Here is a 22,222-nt window from a genome sequence, read left to right on the forward strand (position 1 = left end):
GTATAAGACTACCCCTCTTCCAACGCACACCAAATAAAAATGAAAAAACATCAGATTTGATTTCAATATGGTATGGTATTTCAGTATGGTATTCCAATGATGGGGCACTATTCCTCCCACTGACACCAATGATGGGGTGCTATTCCTCCCACTGACACCAATGATGGGGCATGATTCCTCCCACTGATACCAATGATGAGGCACTACTCCTGCCACTGACACTAATGGTGCCCCATCAGTAGTGTCAGTGTGTGAGGAATAGTGTCCCATCATTAGTGTCAGTGGGAGGAATAGTGCCCCATCATTGGTGTCAGTGGATGAAATAGTGCCCCATCATTAGTGTGAGTGGGAGGAGTAGTGCCTCATCATTGGTATCAGTGGGAGGAATCATGCCCCATCATTGGTGTCAGTGGGAGGAATAGTGCCCCATCATTGGTGTCAGTGGGAGGAATAGTGCCCCATCATTGGTATCAGTGGGAGGAATAGTGCCCCATCGTTGGTGTCAGTGGGGAGGAGGAATAGTGCCCCATCGTTGGTGTCAGTGGGGAGGAGGAATAGTGCCCCATGTTTGGTGTCAGTGGGGGAGGAATAGTGCCCCATCATTGGTGTCAGTGTGGAGAATAGTGCCCCATCATTGGTATCAGTGGGGAGAAAAGTGCCCTATCATTGGTGTCAGTGGGGGAGGAATAGTGCCCCATCATTGGTGTCAGTGGGGGAGGAATAGTGCCCCATCATTGGTGTCAGTGGGGGAGGAATAGTGCCCCATCATTGGTGTCAGTGGGGGAGGAATAGTGCCCCATCATTGGTGTCAGTGGGGAGAATAGTGCCCCATCATTGGTGCCAGTGGGGAGGAGGAATAGTGCCCCATCGTTGGTGTCAGTGGGGGAGGAATAGTGCCCCATCATTGGTGTCAGTGGGGGAGGAATAGTGCCCCATCATTGGTGTCAGTGGGGGAGGAATAGTGCCCCATCATTGGTGTCAGTGGGGAGAATAGTGCCCCATCATTGGTGCCAGTGGGGAGGAGGAATAGTGCCCCATCGTTGGTGTCAGTGGGGGAGGAATAGTGCCCCATCATTGGTGTCAGTGGGGGAGGAATAGTGCCCCATCATTGGTGTCAGTGGGGAGAATAGTGCCCCATCATTGGTGTCAGTGGGGAGGAGGAATAGTGCCCCATCGTTAGTGTCAGTGGGGGAGAGGAGCGGCTGCTCCTTCTTTCAGTTCGGCAGCTTGATTTTCGCGGGGCCGTTCGGCTCCGCCTCCTCGCCGGTGATTGGTCGCCTGTGTGCGCTGGCGCCCAATCACTGGTGAGGAGGCGGAGCCGAGCGGCCGAACTGAAAGAAGGAGCAGCCGCGCTTCCTGGACCGGATCATCGTGGGACCGGGACCGGAGCCAGGTAAGGTACAGCAGCCCCTCTGCCCACCCCTGTACTTAGGACACCGCCCCTGGAAAAAGTGCTGCCCTGACAACGGCTCGCCGTATACCGGCGTATAAGACGACCCCCGACTTTTCAGAAGATTTTCAGGGGTTGAAAAGTCGTCTTATACGCCGGCAAATACGGTAATTGGTTTTCATTGCATTCACAAATTAATTTCTAATCATCCCTGTATAGTATTTATGCCTTTAAAATGCACTTTATAAAGAGTTTTGAACAGATAACTTTTTTTGACTTTTTTCTGACCTTCGAAACGGCTTTAATTGGTTTCCAATGCATTTACAAAATTTTTTAATCATGTCCCTTTATGCCTTTAAAGTGCAATTTTTAAAGAGTTTTGAACAGATCAAACTTTTTTTTACTTTTTTCTGACTTTCGGAACGGATTAATTGGTTTTCAATGCATTTACAAATTCATTTTTAATCATGGCCCTGTACAGTATTTATGCCTTTAAAGTGCACTTTATAAAGAGTTTTGAACAGGTAAAAAACTTTTTTTCTTACTTTTTTCTGACTTTCGGAACAGATTAATTGGTTTTCAGTGCATTCCTATGAGAAACCGCGTTTCGGTATACAAATTTTTCGCAATACGAAAAGTCCCGCAGAACACATTAAATTTGTAAACCGAGGTACGCCTGTATATACAAAAAATGTGACTGCGCTATGCACAATAGTTTCCAGCTGAAGTCATCAAACACTAAAAACTTGTTACATATATACAAAAAAACCCCAAAAAAATTAACCAGTGTCCTAGGCCGGAACTAGGGGCGGGCTGACGATTTGAGCACTCGGGCACTGCCCGTGGGCCCGGGGTCAGTAGGGGGCCCCATAAAATGCCCCTAGTACCTTTTATAGGCTTTTTGGGGTGTGTTTTGAGTGTGGGCATGGACACAGGGGCCCCATGATCCCCAATTGCCCGGGGGCCCCATGAGTTGTCAGTCCGCCCCTGGCCAGAACTGTCTTCCTGCAGCTGGTTCTTCTTACTGTGGCGGGTCCCCCTCCGTCATCTTAGATAATGGAGCAGCCTGTGGATTTCTGAGGAACCACAGTCAGGCTTCCCATTGCACATGTGCGAGCTTGCGCAGCGAGTTGTGAATGGTCCTGTAGCCTCCTGGCACATGTGACATGTCTCAGGATGCTGTGGGAGGGGACGATGCAAATGATGTCATCCTTCCCTAGGCGAGGATTGCAGATGTGTGAGCAGTTACCAATAAAAATCAGTGCACCCCCCCCCCCCAAAAAAAAAAAAAAATTAACTGAGTTACAGGCCGGGAGGAGGGAGCGAACCAGCGGCACTTCACTTTTTAAATAAAGTTCTGCTATAATTAGTGGATATGGGTTAGTGTCACTTTAATGGTTGTAAACCCGTACATACACCTAGTGAAGTGACTGGCCTCAGGTGATACATAGAGATTAAACCCTTGGCGCCTCCCAGCCCTTTAAGGGCTTCCTGATACATGGCGGGGGGGCGGGGTTTAGGATCATGTGACCACCATGATTGCCTGTCACGTGATCGGAAAGCTTCCAATCGCAAGTACCATCCTCTTGGCATCAAGGCCCAGCCGCATATTTGCGTACCATCGGCGCTAAGGGGTTTAAAGACCTCCTACATAAGTTGTACCTGTTTATCTGCGGTTTTCAGTTCTCTAGATCAATCCAAAGTAGAGAATTTACACAGCATTTCTGAGCTTCAGAAAGCAGGGGCTGGGAATATGAAATTACACTCTGCAGATCTCAGTAAGAAGAGAGCTGATTGGTAGATGCCCATTGTGTCCCTTTGCGGAATAATCTCTAAAGTTTGGTGTACATAAAATTTTTTAAAATTGTTCTCCTAGCAATTTTCTTTACCCCCCTTTTATTAAAATGGACCAAAGTTTTTGAATTAAAGTGGTTGCAAACCCTTCCAGATACCCAGTGAAGTGACTGGCCTCAGGTGATACACAGAGATGAAACAAGTTATCCTACATAAGTTATGTAACGGAACCGGACCCCGACTGCACTAGGGTATTTCCGTTAGACTCCCGCTTCCCTGTCCGAACACAGATCCACGGACACCACCGCTGGCCATACAAGACGAGACAGCACCAGACTTGTATAAAACAGGAAACAGACTGCTTTATTTTAACACAGATACAAGATATAAACATTCCAGGGAACAACCCCCCTCCCTGCATAAGGACACAGGGCGGGGCAAACCAAATCTAGTAACAAAAGACACACAGCTGACACTCCCCACCAAGCCAATACACATAAACACATACATCCCATAATAGTTTGCTCACAAGCAAGACACAATAGAACAATGGGACCACGTGGCAGTAAACAATGAACAACCCCCACACCCCACCTATACATGTCTACACAATATCAGGACATTCCACCCTGTACCCCTAACAGGCACAGGGTGACTTACACATAAGAGGGATATGGGGAGCTGAGACAGGGACACAGGGGTCTCCCCACCTCTCCAAAGGGGGCTGTGTTCCATGGGTCCCCCACCCAAATTCACTCCCGTCACAAGTTATACCTGTTTTTCTTCCCTTCCCTATCTCCCCTACCTGTTGTAGTCGCTCCTTCTCTACACACGTTCAAAGTCCAGAATTTATATAGCTTGTCTGAGCTGTTAGGAAACAAGGGGCACGGTGAAGAGAGATGATTGGAGGGAAAGGACACAGCCCCCTCCACACAGCACACAGAAACAGAGCTGAGGCTGTCAATCATAGGCTGTGTGCTGGAGCTCCCTCCCCTGTCACCTTGTTATCTCTTGGTATCATGAAAACTTGTCAGAAGTGATTCATGCTGATAGCAGTGGAATGAGGCCGCAGACAGAAATTACACTTAGTGCTCTGGACTGAGACAAACACTCACTACAGAGGGATACCCCCCACCTCACCCCCTCGGTCTCCGCCCGAATCACACACCTGCTGAACGACATATCAGACTGGATGTCGCTCCACTTCCTTAAACTGAACATCTCCAAAACAGAGTTTCTTGTCTTCCCCCCAGACCGGACACCACCCCCCATTGACTTCTCCATCACATCGAACAACGCCACCATCAAACCCGCCCCGCAGGCCAGAGTACTTGGTGTCATTCTGGACTCCAACCTATCCTTCCAGCCCCAAGTCCAATCTTTAACAAACTCGTGCAGACTCCACCTCCGCAACATCTCCAAAATCCGCACGTTCCTAACCCCAGAAACCACTAAACAGCTCATCCACTCCCTCATCATATCACGACTCGACTACTGCAACTCCCTCCTCACTGGCCTGCCTCGCCGCTGGCTATCCCCGCTTCAGTCCATCCTGAATACGGCTGCCAGACTCACCTTTCCAACCGCTCCATCTCCGCCACCCCCCTCTGCCAATCCCTCCACTGGCTTCCGATTGCGCAACGGATCAAATTCAAAATCCTAACACTGACGTACAAAGCCGTCCACCATACTGCCCTGAACTACATCACCGACCTAATATCCAAGTACCGCCCAACACGCACACTCCGCTCCTCACAAGACCTCCTTCTCTCTAGTTCCCTGGTCTCCTCCTCCCATGCCCGCCTCCAGGACTTCTCCAGGGTGTCACCCATCCTCTGGAACTCCCTGCCCCAACCCATCAGATTATCGCCTACTCTCCTCTCCTTTAGGCGCACCCTGAAAAACCACCTCTTCAGTGAAGCCTACCCCACCCCCTGCTAACTTGACCGACCTCCTCCACTCTTCCTACCACTCCATCCCCCACAGCTATCTCCTCCTGTACCACCATCCCCTCCCTCCTGGATTGTAAGCTGGAAAGAGCAGGGCCCTCGAACCCCTCATGTTTTGCATTGTATTGGTATTGTTCTGTCACAGGTTCTGTCCCCCTCTGTAATGTACAGCGCTGAGCGAACTATCGGCGCTTTATAAATACTGTATAATAATAATAATAATAATATGCTTTGTTCATATTTCATGTCTGAGGAATAAAACCACTTTAAGTCAAGCCGCTTTTTTATTACTTATATATATTTTTAAACACGTTCAGTTTATGTTTCTGTATAGGAATTGGAAGCAAGCATTTGAACAGTTGCTACAGGCAAAACACAACGTTTCCTCTCTGCTGGTGCCTGACAATCAGAAAGACAATCATTGACAAGGTGAACTTTTCCACAACGGAGATACTTTTGTGTTGCATATGTTTATACGGATCTCTCCAACATCTTCAGAAATATTTGGTTCCTAAAGACTTTGCAGCTATGGGCTATACTAAAAATATAACTGTTTATTAAATAGTCCAGCTGCCTAGCCCACATTTTGGTTTCAATATTTTTATTGAAAACAGGAAACTTTTACAGCAGCAGCAAATGACATGAGCAGATAGAGGAGATGGTACAAAGAAGAAGAAAAATAAAAGTATCTGCAGATAAACACAGCTATCCGGAGTTCAGCGTAGCCCCATACATACATACACTGCTCAAAAAGGAACACTTTTTAATCAGGGTATAGCATCAAGTCCATGGAACTCCTGGGATATGGATCTGGTCAGGTAAGTCGCAGAGGGGGTTGTTAATCAGTTTCAGCTGCTTTGGTGATAATGATATTAACAATAGGTGCACTAGATGGGCAACAATGAGACGACCCCCAAAACAGGAATGGTTTTAAAGGTGGAGATCACTGACTTTTTTCTCTACTCATCTTTTCTGATTGTTTTGCATTTGGCTAGGGTCAGTGTCACTACTGGTAGCATGAGGCCATACCTGAACCCTAGAGAGGTTGCACAGGCAGTCCAACTCCTCCAGGATGGCACATCAATACGTTCCATTGCCAGAAGGTTTGCTGTGTCTCCCAGCACAGTCTCAAGAGCATGGAGGAGATTCCAGGAGACAGGCAGTTACTCTAGGAGAGCTGGACAGGGCCGTAGAAGGTCCTTAACCCATCAGCAGGACCGGTATCTGCTCCTTTGTGCAAGGAGGAACAGGATGAGCCCTGCCAGAGCCCTACAAAATGACCTCCAGCAGGCCACTGGTGTGAATGTCTCTGACCAAACAATCAGAAACAGACTTCATGAGGGTGGCCTGAGGGTCCGACATCCTCTAGTGGGCCCTGTGCTCACTGCCCGGCACCATAGAGCTGGATTGGCATTTGCCATTGAACCCCAGAATTGGCCGGTCCACCACTGGCACCCTGTGCTTTTCACAGATGAGAGCAGGTTCCCCCTGAGCACATGTGACAGACGTGAAAGGATCTGGAGAAGCCGTGGAGAACGTTCTGCTGCCTGTAACATGGTTCACCACCGTTATGGTGGTGAGTCAGTGATGGTCTGGGGAGGAATATCCATGGAGGGACGCACAGACCTCTACAGGATAGACAATGGCACCCTGACTGCCATTAGGTATGGGGATGAAATCGTTGGACCCATTGTCAGACCCTACGCTGGTGCAGTGGGTCCCGGGTTCCTCCTGGTGCAGTGGGTCCTGGGTTCTTCCTGGTGCAGTGGGTCCTGGGTTCCTCCCGGTGCAGTGGGTCCTGGGTTACTCCTGGTGTAGTGGGTCCTTTGGTTCCTCCTGGTGCGGTGGGTCCTGGGTTCCTCCTGGTGCAATGGGTCCTGGGTTCCTCCTGGTGCAGTGGGTCCTGGGTTCCTCCTGGTGCAGTGGGTCCTGGGTTCCTCCTGGTGCAGTGGGTCCTGGGTTACTCCTGGTGTAGTGGGTCCTGGGTTCCTTCTGGTGCAGTGGGTCCTGGGTTCCTCCTGGTGCGGTGGGTCCTGGGTTCCTCCTGGTGCAGTGGGTCCTGGGTTTCTCCTGATGCACGACAATGCCTGGCCTCATGTGGTGAGGCAGTTCCTGAAGGATGAAGGAATTGATACCATTGAATGCCCCCCCCCTCACTCGCCTGACCTAAATCCAATAGAAGACCTCTGGGATGTCATGTTTCGGTCCATCCAACGACACCAGGTTGCACCTCAGACTGTCCAGGAGCTCAGTGATGCCCTGGTCCAGATCTGGTCTCATTAGGAGCCTCCCCCGACATTGTCAGCCATGCATACAAGCACGTGGGGGCCACACAAACTACTGAGGACCATTCTGAGTTGCTGCAATGAAATTTCAGCAAAACAGACTAGCCTGCTGCATCATTTTTTCACTTTGATTTTCGAGGTGTCTTTGAATTCAGTCCTCTGTAGGTCGATCATTTTCATTTCCATCCAACGATGGGACATCCTTACGTTCCTCACCCATCCCCCATCCATGTCAGCATAGATATCCAGCAGAAGATTTCTCCCCATTGAGATCTGATGTGTTTCCAAAGTGTTCCTTTAATTTTTTTGATCAGTGCATGTGTAAAAATGATGAATAAAGGAAACGGACAAATGTGATGTCAGTGTGAAGGCAGCGTACATGTGGCATCATTCTGGTTTACTGTAATATTTATCTCCATGTGTACAGGGAGTTAGAAGGAAGAGCAACATAAACGGGAAAAAAGGAAAATAAGAAAATTAAATTGTAGTAATAAACTCAAATGTGGGAGAATGAGAAGAAAAGTTTGTAATGAGTAGAGGTGGACTTGGTGGGTTTGTATGATATATTGTATATTTTGAAGTTTTAGAGAAATAACACTCTGGGTCACAGGATGTACAAATTGAATCCGATGGCCTCAGATCCCTTAATCTGCTTATGTTTTGCCTTCCCTGGACCCCCTTCCATTTCCCCCTATTGTGCTAATAAAGCTTTACAGTAAATCCTTTCCATTTTATTACATACCTTAGTTTAACCTTGTGATGTCATCACTGGGACCCTGTGCTTGTCTTTGCAATGCAGGCTAAACATGGCTGGTGGCATGGGCTGGCAAAGTGCTGTACATAGCTTCACAAAAACATCACAGCACCCTGCCTCAGTACTCCTATGCAGAGCCCTCAGCCCTGATGCAGGAAGTTGGACAGCTCTTAGGAGGAGTTCTGTAAATATTAAAATACCTTGATGGATGGACATCAGTGTGGATTAGTGGGTATACCTAGGCAGGCTGCATTTGCATGGAGACTGCCCTGGGTAACACCCTCATGTGATGAGCTTCCATGACTGAACAAAATGAAATCCAATGAACAAAAAGGGTGGGCCAGGGACAGCCAGGCTGGAGAGGTAAGGGCTAGATCAGGGGTCAGACTGTTTTCATTGACAGCATAAAATTCCCCAGCGTCAGTGGGGGTAAAAGAAGGAGGAATAGGGTCCCACTGTTGATGTAGAACGGAGGAATAATGTCCATTCATTGGAGTCAGTGGGAGGAATAGTGCCCCATCATTGGTGTCAGTGGGAGGAATAGTGCCCCATCATTGGTGTCAGTGGGAGGAATAGTGTCCCATCATTGGTATCAGTGGGAGGAATAGTGCCCCATCACTGGTGTCAGTAGGAGTAATAGTGCCCTATCATTGGTGTCAGTGGAAGGAATAGTGTCCCATCACTGGTGTCAGTGGGAGGAATAGTGCGCCATTGCTGGTGTCAGTAGGAATAATAGTGCCCCATCATTGGTGTCAGTGGAAGGAATAGTGCACCATCAATATTGTCAGTGGAAGAAATTGTGTCTCATCATTAATGTCAGTGGGAGGAATAGTGCTTTGTAACAGTGGGAGGAATAGTGCCCCATTACTGGTGTCAGTGGGAGGAATAGTGCCCCATCACTGATGTCAGTGGAAGGAACAGGGTCCCATCATTGGTGTCAGTGGAACAAATAGGACCCCATCACTGCTGTCAGTGGGAGGAATAGTGCCCCATCACTGGTGTCAGTGGGAGAAATAATGTGCCACCGCTGGTATCAATGGGATGAATAGTGCCCCATCATTGGTGTCAGTGGGAGGAATAGTGCCCCATCATTGGTGTCAGTGGGAGGAATAGTGCACCATCATTGGTGTCAGTGGAAGGAATAGTGCACCATTATTGGTGTCATTGGGAGACATAGTGCACCATCGCTGTTGTCAGTGGAAGAAATGGTGTCTCATCATTTGGTGTCAGTGGGAGGAATAGTGATTTGTAACAGTGGGAGGAATAGTGCTCCAAGGGCTGGATAAAGGCAAGCAAAGGGCCGAATTCAGTCTGTGGGCCACAGTTCGGGGACCAATGGTCTAGAAAATGCCTTTAAGAAGACATAAGAGGCCATTAGAGCCATGCAGTTCTAGTATTCCCGCTCCTGTTGGTGTGTTCCCACCCATCGTGTTACTTCCAGAAAATAGAAGTCCAGGAGAGAGAATGCATGATTCCTGCCCAATGACCAAGGCATTGGTGCAGACCTGGGAAATCCTGAGCTCTCACCACTGAGTATACACCATCAACGTAAAACATCAGTTCTGGCTGGGCCTGTCCCTCAAATCTACCGGGCCAACATTTCCTTTCATCCTGATTCTTTCATTACTAATCCAGTAAGAAAATCTAGCTGCTGCAGAGCACGTAGGGTTAAAAGCATTCGTGTCACGTCACATCATGATGTGTTAAAATAAGTATATGGTAGGTTGTGCATTGCTATTATCAAGTTGTTTCTTGTGACCTGACGAGAGAAAGGCACAAGTCTTAGTTCTCAATAGCTACAATTATCTACTATTTAAAGCTGCTGAGATAGTTACAGGTTTGCGGCTCTATAATGCACAAGTTGCAGTGCCTCCATGTAATAATATTCAAGGGTCTGAACAGTTGTGATTTGTAATCTAATCTAGTTTCTCGGGAACACCATGAAATGTCACGTACAGTGGGTGTCAATTAAGTGGTTGGTGCCCTGCGTTAAAAATTTGTTTAGGTTTTTATAAGAGCAGAACTGAGATGTGTGAGTTATAAGCCAGGGGGAGCTTGGAGTCTGGGATCAAAAAAAGAAAGATGGTGGGGCATGGGTAAGCAGGTTGTTCTCTTTTGTTAAGGGGATTATTCCTGACACCCAAACAGTTCACCAAGGTGCAGGTGCAGTCTATTTTCTCCACTGTAGGTGGCGCTCGTCCAGAGCGGTACTGCAGCTGGAGGGGAAGTCAAGGGAAACTTGGTCTCTCTATGGTTCCTTTGGTTTCCTGGAGCAGCGTTGCGGTTGGCTATGTTGCATCCAGGTGACCCTGGTGGTCATCTTGGGTCAAGCATAGTCTTTTTAAGTCCCTGCCTCCAGGTTTGGGTACACTTTTGCAAAGTGGCTAATGTAGGGAGAACATACCCATCTGTCAGGGACAGCACTAGCAGCAGGGAAAAGTTCCAGAGGAGTAAGAAAAGCTTAGGGCCTATGACTGCACTTCTACAAACCCCCTTCTGGGTAGGACTGGTCATGCCACATTCCACCTCCCTTGGCAATCGCTGTCTTCAATTCGGACCTACTACCGCTGACTCTCCGCTGCATTGACTGTAAGTTATCAGTTGGGTGAGTGTCAGGGCAGGAGCGGTGGAATGGGCAGGCAGGCCTAATGGTAGGGTCACGCAGCGACTGACAACAGCCACTACCCACAGACCAAAGTCCCTCAGGGCGTGGAGTCTAAGCCCCAGGCTGCCCTTCACCAGGGCCCCTGATGGTGGGGAAGGACTTGACGCAGCCTGAGACCAGGTCGCGGCCCCCGAGTAACCCCAGCTGCGGTAACGACTACCGCCAATGGCGTACAGCTGGTGGGAGCCAGATGGAAAACGTATAGCGTGGTCGGACAGGCTGGGTCAATAACAACGGAGCAAACAGTACAAGACGGTAGACAAGAATACTCAAAGACTGAACAGGTGGTTTGGTTAAAGTTTTAATAATGGTGGTATTGGTCTGTGAGTTTAATGGTAAAGGTATGGTATTATCATTAAACAGGATTTATATAGTGCCAGCAGTTTATGCGGTGCTTTACAACATAGGGGCAGACATTACATTTACAATACAAATGAATACAGGTGGGATCAGAGGATCCTGCTTGTTAGAGCTTACAATCTAGGAGGAAGGGTCAATTGATACAAAAGGTAATAACTGTGGGGGGATGGGCTTAGAAAATACAGTTGCTAGGTGGGGGAAGGGTAGGCCTCTCTGAAGAGATGAATTTTTAGGGATAATTTAAAAGTGGACAGGGTAGGAGATAGTCAGACACATTGGGAAAGGGAGTTCCAGAGGATGGGAGTGGCTCTGAAGAAGTCCTGGAGGCGAGCATGAGAGAAGGTGACAAGAAAGCTAGAGAACAGGAGGTCTTGGGAGGAATCAATAGAACAATTTGGTCGGTATTTTGAGACCAGGTTAGTGATGTAGCTGGGGGCTGAGTTGTGGATGGCTTTATAAGTTATTGTAAGCTTCTTGAATTGAATTTGTTGGGTGAATGGAAGCCAGTGGAGGGATTGGCAGAGAGGGGTAGCAGACACTGAACAGGTAGTGAGGTGGATGAGCCTGGCAGCACCATTCATGAAGGACTGGAGGGGGGATAGCCTATGTAAAGGTAAGCCAGTAAGGAGGGAGATGCAGTAGTCGAGGCGAGAGATGACCAGGGAGTGAATTAGGAGCTTTGTGGTGTCATTGGTTAGGAAGGGGTGTATCTTGGAGATGTTGTGGAGGTTGAGGAAGGGGTGTATCTTGGAGATGTTGTGGAGGTTGAGGAAGTGGTGTATCTTGGAGATGTTGTGGAGGTTGAGGAAGGGGTGTATCTTAGAGATGTTGTGGAGGTTGAGGAAGGGGTGTATCTTGGAGATGTTGTGGAGGTTGAGGAAAGGGTGTATCTTGGAGATGTTGTGGAGGTTGAGGAAGGGGTGTATCTTGGAGATGTTGTGGAGGTTGAGGAAGGGGTGTATCTTGGAGATGTTGTGGAGGTTGAGGAAGGGGTGTATCTTGGAGATGTTGTGGAGGTTGAAGAAGGGGTGTATCTTGGAGATGTTGTGGAGGTTGAGGGAGTGGTGTATCTTGGAGATGTTGTGGAGGTTGAGGAAGGGGTGTATCTTGGAGATGTTGTGGAGGTTGAGGAAGTGGTGTATCTTGGAGATGTTGTGGAGGTTGAGGAAGGGGTGTATCTTGGAGATGTTGTGGAGGTTGAGGAAGTGGTGTATCTTGGAGATGTTGTGGAGGTTGAGGAAGGGGTGTATCTTGGTGATGTTGTGGAGGTTGAGGAAGTGGTGTATCTTGGAGATGTTGTGGAGGTTGAGGAAGGGGTGTATCTTGGAGATGTTGTGGAGGTTGAGGAAGTGGTGTATCTTGGAGATGTTGTGGAGGTTGAAGAAGGGGTGTATCTTGAAGATGCTGTGGAGGTTGAGGAAGGGGTGTATCTTGGAGATGTTGTGGAGGTTGAGGAAGGGGTGTATCTTGGAGATGTTGTGGAGGTTGAGGAAGGGGTGTATCTTGGAGATGTTGTGGAGGTTGAGGAAGGGGTGTATCTTGAAGATGTTGTGGAGGTTGAGGAAGTGGTGTATCTTGGAGATGTTGTGGAGGCTGAGGAAGGGGTGTATCTTGGAGATGTTGTGGAGGTTGAGGCAGCAAGCTTTAGACAGTGATTAGATGTGGGGTTCGAAAGGATAGTTCAGAATCCAAGATTACACCTAGAACCTTGGCAAACAGAGATGGGTTGATGGTTGAGCCGTTGACTTTGACAGAGAAGTCGGGGGAAGAGGCACGTAGGGGAGGAAATATTATGACACAGTTTTCTTTACTATCATGATCGATCAGACAGTTATGCTGTGATAGAATCAAGGTGATTGTTTGTGGGGTTGTACAGTCCCATGCACACTGGGCATTTAGCACTCCTACGCATGAAACTCCAGCGTTTGGGTGTGGGTGGAAGGCACAGGAGAGCTAGAGTGCAGGAGGTCTTGGGATGAACAAAGAGAACGATTTGGTTGGTATTTTGAGATAAGATTAGTGATGTAGCTGGGGGCTGAGTTGTGGATGGCTTTATAAGTTATTGTAAGTATCCTGAATTTAATTTGTTGGGTGAGCGCATTCAGCCCTGCTACCGGCAACATATCAAACTCTATGAGAGGCTGACAGCTGTTGGGTGTGCACCAAGTGGTACTTATGTTAATGCGCCCATGGACGACTACTCAGAAGGCAGATTTCTTGCATTCTAGTCAACTGCCCCTGGGCACACCTGCCCCAAACATTGGTAGCACTTGGTGTGCACTGTCCAGCGCCATACAGCCACAGCGGCTTTCAGTATCTCATAGAGTTTGACAGATTGCCAGCAGCGGGACTGGATGCTACACCTGTACCTTCCAACCTCACCTAAATGCCGGAGTCTCAAGGCTTAAGGCGCAGCTTGCGTGAGGCCTGGGTCTATCATATCGGTCTTCTCCACACAGCAGACTCTGTGCGGTTGGGTCATATCTTAGAGTCTACTCAGCAAGGATGCTACTTGCACTCCCTGATATATGGACAGCCGCTATAGGAAGATCCAGCTAATCGGTTAAAGGAAGTACAGAACAGCAAACTTATGTAACAACCAGGGGCGGACTGACCATTTGGAAACTCGGGCACTGCCCGAGGGCCCGGGGTCAGTAGGGGGCCCCATGAGATGCCCCTGGTACCTTTTTCATAGGCTTTTTTGAGTTTGGGCAAGGACACAGGGGCCCCATGATCCCCTATTGCCGGGGGGCCCCATGGGTTCTCAGTCCGCCCCTAGTAACAACATTCGTTCCTGTTTCGGGCTGGGGGGTCCAGGCACCAACTGTTTTGAGCAGGTAGCCTTCCTAGCGGCCTGTTTATGTCAGTATTTCTGTGCTCAAAGCGGTACATTTTTTTGCATGTAAATATGTTGTTTTTTTATTGTAGGCCTGTAATTCTTAGGAATAACTCCCTGAAATCTGTCTGAACAAGAGTCTAGTAAACATCCCGGTTATGATAAAATTTGAAACACGAAATCATAAATTATAATTTAATAAATAATCATAAAAAATAATAATATAATAATAATAAATTTAATTCAATAATATAATCAAACCAAAAACACTGAAATGTGAAATATAGCGCCAAGTTCGCACATCGCTGAGCAAAGTCGCAGAATCGTTTTCAGTGTCTGATGAGGAATTTCCCCCACGAATCATTATCACTCAATTCTGCAAGTGGTTCTGATTTACTATCGCTGTTCTCTAGCCGGTCTCTACCCTTCTTTGTGAGGATCCGTCATGGTATTGACAAACTCTTGATCAACTCTAAGCCTTCTGATGTCTGGTCCGACGAACGCACCTTCCTTCAATTTTGCCTCCGACAGGCCTGGTAACTTGGTGACCAAGTATTTGAAGCATTCTCCATCTCTTGGAAGAGATTTTACGAATTGCTTCATCAATCCCAATTTTATGTGGAGAGGCGGTAGAAGAACTTTATGGGAAGGTACCAAAGTTTCTCCATTAGAAGCACAGACTCAGGGCTGAGGCTAACACATACAGTTGTCAGATCGCCCCTGCTTACTACATGTGAAATCTGTGAATGATCACAGAGGTCACATGGTACGGGGCTATTCACAACAGCCTTGTACCATGTGACAAGCTGTGACCAATCACAGCTCGCATAGTATTTCTCAATGGCTGCAAGAATGCAGCCAGAGAGAAGGAGAAATGATTGCTTTTACAGTCTTTATGGGTGTAAAAGCAATCGGTGTAGAAAAAAAAATCTTCATCACCCCCCACAAGTAGTACAGTGTCACCATGGTGAAACTGTACTGCTAGGGTGCCAGACACAAATATAAAAATGTAAAACAATTTTTTGAAAAATTATAATTTTTGTTTATAAACTAATTTGGGTTATTTTTTTTTTACTAAAAAGATATCACTGACTTAATATCCAAGTACCGCCCAGCACGCACACTCCGCTCCTCACAAGACCTCCTTCTCTCTAGTTCCCTGGTCTCCTCCTCCCATGCCTCGCCTCCAGGACTTCTCCAGGGTGTCACCCATCCTCTGGAACTCCCTGCCCCAACCCATCAGATTATCACCTACTCTCCTCTCCTTTAGACGCACCCTGAAAACCCATCTCTTCAGGGAAGCCTACCCCACCCCCTGCTAACCTACCGACCTCCTCCACTCCTCCTACCACTCCATCCCCCACAGCTATCTCCTCCTGTGCCACCATCCCCTCCCTCCTAGATTGTAAGCTCCAAGGAGCAGGGCCCTCAATCCCCTCGTGTTTTGCATTGTATTGGTATTGTTCTGTCACATGTTCTGTCCCCCCCTGTAATGTACAGCGCTGAGCGCACTATCGGTGCTTTATAAATACTGTATAATAATAATAATACAGCATGCTGCTGAGTATCCCAGTAGTCAGACATGTCACTCAGAGCAGCACTTGTATTCACCCCCTTTGCAGGGGGGGGGGGCAGAGATTGTTTACCTGCAAATAACATCAAAGGGCCAGAAGAGAACTAGAGAAATGAGGAAATAGAATTTTTTTCCCCTAAAATTTGCTTAGCTTATGTATATATTGCTGACCATCAGATTTACAGGGCTATATTTTTTTTTACATAACTCGGACAACCCCTTTAAGGTTTTTTTTGGCATTTTATATCTTAAATGCACTCATGTGAATTAATTAATAGTAATTTGGACTTTAAATTTGGTTAAAAACCCATAATATACAAAAAAATACCAAAAATTAAAAAAAATTGATAAATTTGAAGACAGTTTTGCATTTTGTGGCAAATCATGACGTCTAGGAGTTTTTTCAATATTTTATTTGTTTTCAGCGCACCAAAATACATGGAAATTAGATGAAAATAATCAAGCAGCTTTTTAGTCGCAGACCTGTGTAATCTGCTGATTGTTCCCTGTACGGATATTTTCGTGCGATTTTCTTACCATGTGTAGGCGCCGTTAGATTGGCGCACACTGTGCAGCATGGAATCATACTATATCACCTGACGCAGCAAAATGACATGACTGAAAAACCACCACAAGCCACCCGTATAGAAAAGGCGCTGTCTCTGGTCACTTCTAGAGCCCGGCGTCCTCCTGGGTGACAGAGCTATCGCTTTCCATTAGCTGGTGACACCAAACAGCTGCCAGGGGTCACCCGGGGACAGGATCACTTCATCAATCTGATTTCTTGGATCTACTGTCATCACATTGTCCGCTGCAGGTTCTCTGTGCACCCACAGCCAGGCTCCAGGTGCTGAGCCCACGCAGTACGTCTGCTTCTTGTATCTGCCATTCATGCAAAATAGAATTCTAATGTATCTTAGATTCCAAGAACGATGACGGTTGGTTAAAGAACGAAGAAGCAATTTAAAGCTGAACTCGGGGCGACAAAAAAAATAAAAAATTCCTCAATAGCCACACAGAATATAAATCTAACTTGTTGTACCAAAATGCCTTTGCAAACCCAGATATTATTTTGTAAAAGTGGCACAGTGGCTTTCTCAGCTGGCTGCTGTTGCTTAGCATGCATACACTTAACATGAAACATACTGTATGTCAGGCCTAGTGTACTGCTGAATAACATTGATACAAATCTGTACACGAACCCCGTGTGAGAGTCACCTCTACAGGAATCAAAGGTTTGATCCACAATAATAATGAAAATAAAAGTTAGATTGGAGTTCTTTATATTCTACATCTTTTATAGAAAGGGAAGGCAACCTTAAAGAGGTGGAGATCTACCTGAACAACATGGGAGAAGTCAAAGATCACCGGGCGCAGTGTCGCAGAGGTGTAGCTAGGATATTTTGCGCCCGGGGACGAACTATAAAATTGGCGACCCAGCCCCCCTCCCCGTTTAATCACATCAGTGACACCAATGATGGGGCACTATTCCTCCCACTGACACCAATGATGGGGCACTATTCCTCCCACTGATACCAATGATGGGGCACTATTCCTCCCACTGACACCAATGATGGGGCACTATTCCTCCCACTGACACCAATGATGGGGCACTATTCCTCCCACTGACACCAATGATGGGGCACTATTCCTCCCACTGATACCAATGATGGGGCACTATTCCTCCCACTGACACCAATGATGGGGCACTATTCCTTCCACTGACACCAATGATGGGGCACTATTCCTCCCACTGACACCAATGGTGGGGCACTATTCTTCCCACTGACACCAATGATGGGGCACTATTCCTTCCACTGACACCAATGATGGGGCACTATTCCTCCCACTGACACCAATGGTGGGGCACTATTCTTCCCACTGACACCAATGATGGGGCATGCTTCCTCCCACTGACGCCAATGATGGGGCACTATTCCTTCCACTGATACCAATGATGGGGCACTATTCCTCCCACTGATACCAATGATGGGGCACTATTCCTCCCACTGACACCAATGATGGGGCACTATTCCTCCCACTGATACCAATGATGGGGCACTATTCCTCCCACTGACACCAATGATGGGACACTATTCCTCCCACTGACGCCAATGATGGGGCACTATTCCTCCCACTGATACCAATGATGGGGCACAATTCCTCCCACTGATACCAATGATGGGGCACTATTCCTCTCACTGATACCAATGATGGGGCACAATTCCTCCCACTGATACCAATGATGGGGCACTATTCCTCCCACTGACACCAATGATGGGGCACTATTCCTCCCACTGACACCAATGATGGGGCACTATTCCTCCCACTGATACCAATGATGGGGCACTATTCCTCCCACTGATACCAATGATGGGGCACTATTCCTCCCACTGATACCAATGATGGGGCACTATTCCTCCCACTGATACCAATGATGGGGCACTATTCCTCCCACTGATACCAATGATGGGGCGCTATTCCTCCCACTGATACCAATGATGGGGCATTATTCCTCCCACTGACACCAATGATGGGGCGCTATTCCTCCCACTGATACCAATGATGGGGCACTATTCCTCCCACTGATACCAATGATGGGGCACTATTCCTCCCACTGATACCAATGATGGGGCACTATTCCTCCCACTGACACCAATGATGGGGCACTATTCCTCCCACTGATACCAATGATGGGGCACAATTCCTCCCACTGACACCAATGATGGGGCACTATTCCTCCCACTGATACCAATGATGGGGCACTATTCCTCCCACTGACACCAATGATGGGGCACTATTCCCCCCACTGACACCAATGATGGGGCACTATTCCTCCCACTGATACCAATGATGGGACACTATTCCTCCCACTGACACCAATGACACTTACCTTGCTGACCCCTGCTCCAGCCAAGGCCCCTTCCCTCTCCCATCCACAGCCAGCATACCTGGTTGCAGCAGCACCATCTGCACGGCACACTTACCGGTCAGCTGTCTTCTTCACTTGCTCCGGCCACTCCCTCACTCGATCTTCCCGCTGCCGCTTGGCTCCTCCTCTCCAAGCTCCACCTCCTCGTAGGTGATTGGCCGCCTGTGTGCCTTTTCTGAGCTACAGTTCTGGCGCCCAATCACCGGTGAGGAGGCGGAGCTTGCAGAGGGAGGTACAAGCTGCCATAGGCTGTCCAGTGATCCCGAGGGTGTGGCCAGATGACAGGGGCGGCATCCCGCCCACACATCGCGTCCAGGGGAAAGAAGACACTGGACCTGCGGACCTCTCTAGCCCTTCTCCAGCAGCGCCTCCTGGACTGGATCGTCGTGGGACTGGGACACGGAGCCAGGTAAGACACAGCAGCCCCGTGCCTGCCCCTGTACTAAGTGTCCCTTCTGTTGGAAGGGGGGGCGGCGCCTAAAAAGTGCCGCCCTAGGCAAACGCCTTGTTTGCCTTGTGGCAAATACGCCCCTGGTTGTAAGCCTCATTTTGGCACCCCTGTACCTTGGCGCTAGGGTACATATGTACCCCCTGCCCCACCTAGCTACGCCTCTGGAGCGTTGGCCAGTGTCACTGACTCACACCCAATTCAAGTCTCTGATTGCAGTACTATCGTGTCACAATCGTATGCATTGCATGGCAGTCATGGGTTTAAATCATGTGGTGAGGAGGCAACAGATCGCCTCCTCACCACCTGTCACACAAACTTGGATCGCTTTGCAGAGGAGCAGCAGTGTCTGCCGCACTCGTGAATGAAGAAACAGAAAAAGGGCGCCCTGACCTACTGCATTATCGTTTAAAATAATTTATTAAAGAAGCAAAAATAGGTATCATACTCACAATGGACATAATAACACAGGCATGTCAAACTGAACAAGGTGTATGATCCGAACAACATCTCAGTCCATTCAATGGAACCCTGGATGACCAACGCGTTTCGAGGAGACAACCTCTTCCTCAGAGCCACTTGTGAATGAGCCTTTAGTTGCATCCCGCAGCGACACTTCTAGAACTCAATCACATGTAACATTGGGGGGTGGTAAAACCCTGTGGTTGAGTCATGGTTTTACCAATTCCCCCCAATCTCTACCCCCCTTAGCTGCTGAAGCAGCAACCAAAGGTATACACATGCTGCAGCAGGAATTGCACCCCCTGTTGCTTTTGGTGGGTGCTACCGCCTGTCAGTCGAGACCCTTTCAAGTAAAGGAGGCCACTCTGCATGCTTCTGCGGGGTCCAAGGAATTAAAGGTGGTATCCAATTGTATCCAGTTAGACAGACCCTTGCACTACATAGTGGAAGGTAAATCTAAAGGAATTTGGGCAGACATTGGATAGAAAATTGTATAATGTATGGCCAGCCTAAGGCTGCCTACAGTTTTTACAAATGCAGGAATCTGCTTCTACTTCTGTAACTCAGTTTTTGCAATGTAATGCCTCAGATTTGTTGCGACTGCTGTAAATTTTAAAGATGAAAATGTACTAGAAGTGAAAAAAAAAACATATTTTGAACGTTCTGTTTTTAATATGCACATTCCGATGAAGGAAGCGCACACAACATGAATCCCAATGAACCACATGTGACCCGCGGGCCGCCTTCCCAGGAAGGGAGTGTACGAGACTTTGAACTCGCTCCCTATAAGTTGTGCGGCAACTTGTCTATCCGGAGTCCAGCGGCTGCACAGAGCCAGGATCTCTTCCCTCACCGAAAACATACAACAAATTACTCATCAATTTCGATGAATTTCAGCTCTGGTTTAACTCATTAAATTCAGATTTGGAGGTAATTCAAATGTCCTGATTCATTCATCTTCATCATGTTACTCCTGACGCAAAACGGGATCTTAGCTTCCTGAAAGCTGCTTTTGATATGTGATTCCTCCCCCTGCCCATCTCCCGCCATTGTCCCAAAAACAGTCAGCATGTAGCCTCCCTAACGGTCTGATTATGTCAGTATTTCTGTGCTCAAAGCGGTACCTTTGTCGTTTTTTTATTGTAGGCCTGTAATTTTTAGGAATAACTCACTGAAATCTGTCCGAACAAGAGTCTAGGAAACATCCCGGGTAGGTTAAAACTTGAAACACGAAATCATAAATTATAATTTAATAAATAATCATAAAAAATAATAATATTATAATAATACATTTAATTCAATAATATAATCAAACCAAAAACACTGAAATTTGAAAAGGTCCTGATCTCCTCTTTTGATCGGGACCTTTTCCGATCATGTGACCGCTGTGACGTGCATCACGGCGGTCACATGACCCTAAACTCCACCCCGCCACCCGGCTTCTGGAACCCTTAAAGGGCCAGGAGGAGCCGGCGTGAAGGGGTTAACCTCCCTGGCGGTCTGATTGGGGTTTATTTACTAAACCTGGTTGACTCAGAATCTTGTCCACTTCTGCATAAAAACCAATCAGCTTCCATGTTTTATTGCTGAAGCTTAACTGAACATACTGAAGTTAGCAGCTGATTGGCTACCATGCACAGGTGCCCAAGATTCTGAGTCAACCAGGTTTAGTAAATAAACCCCATTATGTCAGTATTTCAAAGCGGTACATTATTTTCAATCAGTAGGGGGCCCCATGAGATGCTCCTGGTACCTTTTTCATAGGCTTTTTTGAGTTTGGGCAAGCACACAGGGGCCCCATGATCCCCTATTGCCCGGGGGCCCCATGAGTTGTCAGTCCGCCCCTAATAACAACATTCGTTCCTGTTTCGGGCTGGGGTCCAGGCACCAACTATTTTGTGCAGGTAACCTCCCTAGTGGTCTGATTATGTCCATATTTCTGTGCTCAAAGCGGTACATTTTTTTGCATGGAAGTATGTCTTTTTTTTATTGTAGGCTGTAATTTTTAGGAATAACTCACTGAAATCTGTCCGAACAAGAGTCTAGTAAACATCCCGGGGATGATAACATTTGAAACACGAAATCATAAATTATAATTTAATAAATAATCATAAAAAATAATAATATAATAATAATACATTTAATTCAATAATATTATCAAACCAAAAACACTGAAATGTGAAATATAGCGCCAAGTTCGCACATCGCTGAGCAAAGTCGCAGGATCGTTTTCAGTGTCTGATGAGGAATTTCCCCCACGAATCATTATCACTCAATTCTGCAAGTGGTTCTGATTTACTATCGCTGTTCTCTAGCCGGTCTAAAACCGCTTTTGACCTAAAGGGACGCTTTTTGGACGCCATGGACGTTTCTCAGTTTCCAGGCAGAAAGAACAGTAAAAATGCAGGCAGGGCGCCGGACAAAGCACTCGGGACAAAATGTATGTGAAATGGTTTGATACAGGAATGTTATACTATGTGATTTTAGTGTATTTAGTGAATGTCACTTTTTCACATTTTCAAATTTCCCGTCAATTCCATCCCCCGTACGTCCCGACCAGGGGCAGACTGACAACTCATGGGGCCTCCGGGCAGTAGGGGATCATGGGGCCCCTGTGTCCTTGCCCAAACTCACAAAAGCCTATGAAAAAGGTACCAGGGGCATCTCATGGGGCCCCCTACTGACCCCGGGCCCTCGGGCAGTGCCCAGGTTTCCAAATGGTCAGTCCGCCCCTGGTCCCGACGTCGCAGGGGACGGAACACGGAAGACAGATG

The 22,222-nt window shown here is 47.6% G+C and overlaps 1 long non-coding RNA gene across 1 annotated transcript in view; it reads right to left on the reverse strand.

Moving 5' to 3' along the window:
* The window catches only part of LOC149468041 (uncharacterized), a 1,444,035-nt gene that overhangs the window by 716,981 nt on the left and 704,832 nt on the right, over positions 1 to 22,222 (reverse strand). The window lies entirely within an intron of this gene.

Source organism: Staurois parvus, unplaced genomic scaffold, assembly GCF_062004578.1.
Source record: "Staurois parvus isolate SC_StPar_1 unplaced genomic scaffold, SC_StPar_1.0 ptg000095l, whole genome shotgun sequence".
Classification (NCBI taxonomy): Eukaryota; Metazoa; Chordata; class Amphibia; order Anura; family Ranidae; genus Staurois; species Staurois parvus.